Below are 8258 nucleotides of genomic sequence, written 5' to 3'. Positions count from 1 at the left end.
TTCCAAGTTTTTGGCGCCATTGCTGGGGACTGTTTTAAAAAAGTCATTATTTGTGAATTTGTTAGTTTTACATTTTGGTTTATTTTTCTGTTTAATTTTTAACTTGATTAATTTTGCTTTGGTAATTTCAGGTGTTTATGAGTATTGACCAGATTATTGACTTACTTATTGTAGACCCTAAGATAGAACGAACCTTTCAAGAACGAAGAAGACAAGTGAACCAGAGAAGGACTGAAGGAATGAATTTCAAGAATATGAATCAAGGAAACAGAGCAAACCTTGCTTAAAATCCTATCCTTATTGCCGATGATAGGGATAGAGCCTTAAGACAATATGATGTGCTAGTATTTAACGATCTTAATCTGGGCATTAAGAGACCCAAAATCGAAGCACAACAATTCGAGCTGAAGCCAGTCATGTTCTAGATGTTTCAGACAACGGGCCAATTTAGTGGAATGCCTACTGAAGATCCTCATCTTCACCTAAGACTATTTATGGAGGTGAGCGACTCTTTCAAATTAGCTGGAGTTCCCGAAGATGCATTATGATTGAAGCTGTTCCCGTACTCACTAAGGGACAGAGCTCGAGCCTGGTAAAATTCATTGCCACCAAACTCAATTTCTACATGGCAAGAGTTAGCCGAAAAATTCCTCATGAAGTATTTCCCGCCAAGCAAGGATGCTAAGTTGAGGAACAAGATCACTGCCTTTCAACAAATGGATGATGAATCCTTGTATGAGGCATGGGGACGATACAAAGAACTATTACAGAAATGCCCTTACCATGGAATCCCATATTGCATCCAACTTGAAACATTTTATAATGGTATCAATACTCACACGAGGATGGTAGTAGACGCTTCTGCTAACGGTGCTCTCCTTTCTAAGTCTTATAATGAGGCTTATGAAATCATCGAGATGATCGCCGGTAACAATTATCAATGGCCAACCAATCGAGCCGCATCAGGAAGACAAGTCGCTGGAATACATGAAGTGGACGCTTTCACTTCACTTGCATCTCAGGTATCTTCAATCTCTTCAATGCTTAAGAATCTTACCACTAATGGGTCTAACAGTTTTACAGCCCAACAACCTCACCAATTTGAGAGTATATCCCTGTTTATTATAGGGAAGGACATTTTTTCAAAGAATGTCCATCGAATCTCGAATCCGTATATTACATGGGTAACCAAAACCAAAATCGAGGAAAGCAATCTAACTTCTATAACCCATCGTGGCAAAACCACCCAAATTTTTCCTTGAGTAACCAAGGGGCTGGAACCAGTAACAACTATGCTCAACCTAGACCAACTCAGCCACTTAGTTTTTCCCAACAAGCTTAGAAACCAACGCAGGCTGAATCATCCAATAGCTTAGAGAAATTATTAAAGGAATACATGGCAAAAAATGACGCCACTCTAAGGAATTTGGAGAATCAAGTGGGCCAGCTTGCTACTGAACTCAAGAACCGACCATAAGGTGCTTTACCAAGTGATACGAAGAATCCAAGAAATCCAGGGAAGGAACACTGCAAAGTGTTAACATTGAGGAGCGGAAAGACAGTAGAGCCCAACACTATTGAAGCTGAAAAGGAGCTAGCTGATGCTTAAGACTCAGAAGAAGTTCAACCAAGTGTTGAAGTTCCAATTTTACAAGAACCAGAATTTGTAAAACCCAACAAGGTAATTCTAGAACCTGCTAATTCTGATCAACTAACAACTCCGTTAGATGCAGAATTACCGTAGAAAATGAATCAACCAGTTCTAGTAAAGAAACCACCACCACCCTACCTTCAAAGGCTTCAGAAGCAGAAATAGGAAATTCAATTCAAGAAATTCCTAGACGTACTCAAGCAACTTCACATCAATATCTCGTTGGTTGAAGCACTTGAACAAATGCCGAACTACATCAAGTTCATGAAGGATATCTTGTCCAAAAAATGAAGACTTGGAGAATTTGAGACGGTAGCTCTGGCGAAGGAATGCAGCACATATCTTCAAGACAAACTACCCCTAAAGCTGAAGGATCTTGGATGTTTTACCATACCTTACAACATTGGAGCAACATATTGTGGTAAGGCACTATGTAACTTGGGTGCAAGTATAAACTTGATGCCTATGTCAATATTTAGAAAGTTGGGGATAGGGGAAGTTAGACCTACTACGGTTACACTTCAACTAGCAGATCAATCCTTAGCACATCTAGAAGGAAAAACTGAGGATGTATTGGTACGTGTAGATAAATTTATCTTCCCTGCTGATTTTGTTATCCTAGACTTTGAAGCAGAAAAAGAAGTGCCAATTATCCTAGGAAGATTGCTCTTAGCAACCGGAAGGACCCTTATTGATATGCAGAAGGGTGAGCTTATGATGCGTGTTCAGGATGATCAGGTAACATTTAATGTTTTTAAGCCTATGCGATTTTCTGATACAATTGATGATTGTTCTGCAGTATCCAATTTAGAGGATTTAATAGTGGAAAAGGAGCTCAACTATGTTAAGGATCCGTTGGAACAAATTTTAACATCAGATCCTCCAATGATGAAGAGGAGGATGAATACTTAGCTTTGTTAGAAGCTAATCAAAGGGGATTTAATTCGCAATCCTGTTTTGAATCTTTGAAGTTAGAGAAGAAGGAGTATGCCTAACCAAAAGCATCAATCGAGGAACCACTAAATTAGAACTCAAGGTATTACCGTCACATTTAAAATAGGTTTATTTAGGTAACGCTTCTACTCTACCTGTGATTGTTTCAGCGGAATTAACTACTGAGCAAGAAGAGAAACTCATCTCGGTGTTGAAACAATTCAAGAAAGCTATTAGATGGACCATAGTCGATATCCGCGGTATTAGTCCATCTGTATGCATGCACAAGATTATCTTGGAAGATGGTGAAAAAGGGAAGATTGATGGACAATGAAGACTGAACCCCATCATGAAGGACGTGGTGAAAAAGAAGATTATCAAGTGGTTAGATGCGGGTATCATTTATCCCATATCAGACAGTTCGTGGGTAAGTCCGGTCCAGTGTGTGCCAAAGAAGGGAGGTATCACAGTTGTAGAGAATGAGAATAACGAGTTAATACCAACTAGAACAGTTACGAGATGGAGGATTTGCATTGATTATCGAAAGCTGAAAAAGGTGACTAGGAAAGATCACTTTCCCTTGCCGTTCTTGGATCAGATGCTGGATAGACTCGCGAGGTGAGACTATTACTATTTTCTCGATGGATACTAGGGGTATAATCAGATTACAGTAGCACCGGAAGACCAACACAAGACAGCGTTCACCTGCCCGTACGGTACATTTGCATTTAGACGCATGCCATTTGGTTTATGTAATGCACTTGTTACATTTCAAAGATGTATGATGTCTATTTTTACTAACATGGTTGAGAAGTACTTGGAAGTTTTTATGGATGACTTTTCAGTATTCGGAGATATCTATGATGATTGCTTAGCCAATCTAGCTTAGGTACTAAGGCGATGTGAAGAAACGAACCTAATACTTAATTGGGAAAAGTTCCATTTCATGGTGCGAGAAGGAATTGTTCTAGGGCATCGGGTAACGAGACATGGAATCGAGGTAGATAAAGCAAAGGTAGATGTTATTGAGAAACTCCCACCTTCAACATCTGTAAAGGGTGTTAGGAGCTTTTTGGGCCATGCCGGTTTCTATCGAAGATTTATCAAGGACTTCTCCAAAACTACTAAACCCTTATGCAAACTATTGGAGAAGGACACGATTTTCAAGTTCGATGATGAATGCTTAAAAGCTTTCAAGGATTTGAAGAGTCGGTTAGTTACGGCACCCATAATCTTCACACTAGACTGGGATTTTCCATTTGAATTAATGTGTGATGCAAGCGACTTCGCGATAGGAGCTGTCATGGGCCAGTGAAGGACCAAAGTTTTCCATCCCATCTACTATGCAAGCCAGACTCTTACAGGAGTTCAACTGAACTATACGGTAATAAAAAATGAGTTACTTGCTATTGTATTTGCTTTTGACAAGTTTTGATATTATCTTGTAGGTACCAAAGTAACTATTTATACGGACCACTCGGCAATTAAGTACTTACTTGCCAAGAAAGATGCTAAGTCGAGACTGATCCGATGGGTGCTTCTACTTCAAGAGTTCGATCTAGAAATTCAATATCGAAAGGGAGTAGAAAACCAAGTAGCATATCACTTGTCCAGATTGGAGCCGCAAGAAGGGAACTCTCCTATCATACAAATTCAGGAAACATTTCCAGATGAACACATACTGAAGGTAAGTCATGTCCGTAGTACCCCTTAGTTTGCTGATATTGCTAACTATTTAGCTTGTGGTTTGATGCCAATTGATAAGACTTATCAACAAAGGAGAAAGTTTCTTCATGATGTGAAGTACTATTTCTGGGAAGAGCCATATTTGTTTAAAAGGTGTGCAGATCAGATGATTAGGAGATGCGTGGCAGAAGATGAAGTACAAAAGCTTTTATACCATTGTCACTCAGCTTCGAGTGGGGGACACTTTGGAGGTACTCGTACGACGGCTAAAGTATTACAAGTCAGATTCTTTTGGCCAACACTATTCAAGGATGCATATGCATACGTAAAGAGCTGGGACCGATGTCAAAGGGTCGAAAATGTCACCAACAAAAATGAGATGCCTCAAACAAACATCATTGAGGTAGAATTGTTTGATGTATGGGGTATTGACTTTCTTGGTCCTTTCCCTCCGTCTTTTGGTCACAAGTATAAATTGGTAGTAGTAGACTATGTGTCCAAGTGGTTGTGGCTAAATCTTATCAGACAAATAATGCTAGGGTTGTAATTAAGTTCTTGCAGGAACACATTTTCACAAGGTTTGAACCCCAAGAGCCATCATTAGTGATGAAGGGTCTTACTTCGTGAACAAGTGGTTAAAATGGCTATTAGACAAGCACGGAGTGAAACACAAGGTTGCAATAGCTTACAATCGGTAGATGAATGGGCAAGCTGAACTGGAAAATAAGGAAATCAAAGGCATACTTGAGAAGGTAGTTTGCCCAAACCGACGAGATTGGTCCAAAAGGTTGGATGATGATTTATGGGCTTACCGAATAGCATACAAGACACCTTTAGGGATGTCAACCTACAGGTTGGTCTTTGGGAAAGCATGTCATCTACCCTTAGAGTTAGAGCACAAGGCTTATTGGGCTCTTCGACAACTCAACTTGGGTCCTAAGCATGCTAAAGAGAAACAGATGCTCCAACTCAATGAGCTAGAGGAACTCCGGCTATTCTCCTACGAAAATGCCAAATTACTTAAGGAGAGACTTAAGAAATGGCATGACAAGCACATTGGAGTTCGAGAATTTGAAGCAGGTCAGTGAGTTTTTTTATTTAATTCCAGATTAAAGTTCTTTCTAGGTAAGCTAAAATCACGTTGGTCTAGCCTATTTATGATTCATCGCGTCTATCCATACGGAGTTGTCGAGCTCCAAGGTAAGAGAGGTAATTTTCAAGTTAATGCTCAGCACCTGGAACACTATTGGGGAGATAAGATTGAATGGAATGAAATTTCATTCTTTTTATCGGATGTTTAAAATTTTCTTATTTTCCTTTTTAATAAATGATTTAGGGTATATTTTCGAGATTAGTATGTTTAAATAAATTCTGTCTAGGAGATTGGAACTTAAGCGGGACCACTTGTGACCCCTCTAATCTTTCCTGGGAATTGATTTTAACATAATTTTCCTAAAAATTATTCTCTAAATAGAAATTTCAATTTTTGATTTTTCAAATGAAAGGGTCAATTTTGATCCAAGTCTTAAATTGCAACTCAATTCCAAATTTTCATTTAGTCTAGGGACTTAATTGAATCATTTTTAAAATTTGGTTGCTCTTTTCATAAATAATAAAAATTAGATGCCTCTTTTTGTAAAAATTTGCAAGAAATTCTCGAGGAACTGACAGTTTAGGGTTCTACATGGACTATGTCAAAATAAAGAATCCACACTTGTCGAATAGAATATTTTACGCCACTCACAAAGGTATGGTTTTACTTCATCTGATTCAGCCTTATGCCTAGCTTACATGGGACTACAATCTCATTAGAGCGAATGGTCTTATTGTACTCGATCCTAATTGGAAAGACCATTGATGTAGGGAAGATCATCTTGAGGGAATTAGAGAATTGTGCAGTTAAACACTCTGGCCCTGCTCACTTCCCCTTTATAATAAAGCTGAAATTCTTGCGAATGTAAGAAAGATCGGGTATAGGCCAAGGCATAATCATGGATTGGGACCTTTACCGAGTAGCTGGAGACTCAATTCTACAAAAATGAGTTGAAGTAAGTGAGGAACCAGAGGACCCTGATGAAGAAGAAGATCCCACGATGCAATCATTTGAAGTCCTTGATAAAGTAGAATCAGTGGAGCCAGAAGCTGAACCTGATACTGAAACTTCAATGTATAGAGCTCAACCGCCTAACCTAGACCTTCGAGATGAGCTATCAAAATTGATGGACTTAATGTAACATATGTAATGGTAGCAACAAGTCTACTGGAGATACTAAAAAATAAGGGATGACTCGATGAGAAGTGCTTTTAAGAAAATATACAATGACTCGTTTATTTTTGTGCCTGAGTTTCCAGATTTCATATTTGAACCATGGAGTCTATTATCAAAGAAGGAGCGAAGCGATTCATGCAAAGGCGATAGTGATGGAGCAAAAGATGAGTCAAATTTGGAAGGGTCTGTAAATAAATAAAGGGGGATCTTGTCTTGACTTTACATTATTTTTGTTCTTAGAATATTTTTAAGATTAAGTTTAATTAGGAATCTTTTATTTTTTGTATAATAAAACAAGAGAGGAAAATCACTAATAAAATGTGAGCAAGTCACCAAGTATAAAGTGTGGCAATAGATATATACATGTCTAGGATTGGATTTAGAAAGAGCTTGGTACGTAACCAGTCAAATTGACTCTCCTCCTCTTTTCTAAAATCCTTCCTGGTGTATAGTATCTGTTCACTTTAAACAATGAGGACATTGTTCATTTTAAGTCGGGGGACCGAAAATTTGAATTATTTCCACTCTAAATAAAATTTTTCTTTTAATTATGATTAGGATATATTTTGTTCAAAATTTTGAATTTTGTTAAGCATGCTCAATTGGAGTATGAATAAATTTCTATTATTTCAATAAATTATTATGTTAGCTTAATAATGACATGAATGTATTTTTAATAAAGCATGCAAATTTGTACCATAAAATTTTTAGTTTTTTAGGAAAGTTAGGTATGCATGAAAGTTTAAGTATTTAGCATTGACTTAGTAGTTTCTTGAGGCAAAATCCTAGGGAGCATGGAACATTGGAAATGATTTAGGGAACTATTTTTTGGACCGTTTGAGCATTTCAAGCCCACCATGGTAAAGTTTTATTCTTTGAAACCCAACTTTGAGACTATATGGCCTAATTTTATTTCGACCCTTGCAATAATTAACCATTACTTTTCGCTTAATGATCTTAAAATTGTCCCAAACGCTAGACTCAGTAATATTCAAATGTACTTTGAAAATAAGTTTGGGGGAGTTGAAAAGAAGTATCAATTGCTCAAGAATTACAGTACACAAAGTAAGTGCTCGTGATTTAAAAAAAAAGAAAAGAAAAGAAAATACAGCACAAGTATTTGAAAGAGATGTACAAAAGAGCATATGAAAGTCAAGTTGGTGTATTGAAAGTGGAAATTCCGAAGGTTCGATTGACGCTGAGTCTAAGGTTTTTAAACCAAAATTTATCCATCTTTCACCTACCCCTAGCCTAGCCACGTTACAACGTTGATAAAGACCTATTGATTCAAAGTCCTAATGCTACCTACATTAGTGGAGAGAAATTGCTACGATCAACATATGAAGACATAAGTTAAGCTTAATGATTGTAGCTTAGTCTTGAATAAAGGAATAAAAATCAAATTGGTAATATGTCTTTGTTACAAAAGCATTTAGTCTAAATTTTGCTATTATAATAAGTTGTTGAATTTAATTTGAACGATATGTATACTTAAGTAGCATAACTATCAGATTTCTTTTCTTTGAGCATAAGTATTCCAAATTCATAATTTTGGGAAAAATGTTGTTCTGAAGGATTTTTTTCAAAGGTGTTTCGAAGAGATTCTTTTCAAAATTTGTGCATTATACGGGATGAGCAATGAATTAAGTTTGGGGGTGTGGAAACACAAAAATTTATATACTTTTTCATACCCATTTTTACTTAAATTCATGCAAATCT

General features: G+C 37.3%; 1 non-coding gene across 1 annotated transcript; it reads right to left on the bottom strand.

Moving 5' to 3' along the window:
• Positions 1-683: 683 nt before the first annotated feature.
• LOC128283058 (small nucleolar RNA R71) lies at positions 684-790 on the bottom strand. The gene has a single exon (XR_008273399.1). It is a non-coding gene; the product is annotated as a small nucleolar RNA R71 (small nucleolar RNA).
• Between the last annotated feature and the right edge of the window lie 7468 nt (positions 791-8258).

This window comes from Gossypium arboreum, chromosome 10 (genome assembly GCF_025698485.1).
Source record: "Gossypium arboreum isolate Shixiya-1 chromosome 10, ASM2569848v2, whole genome shotgun sequence".
Lineage (NCBI taxonomy): Eukaryota > Viridiplantae > Streptophyta > Magnoliopsida > Malvales > Malvaceae > Gossypium > Gossypium arboreum.
The sequence above is the reverse complement of the archived record's forward strand: the minus strand, read 5'-3'. Positions and strand labels throughout refer to the sequence as shown.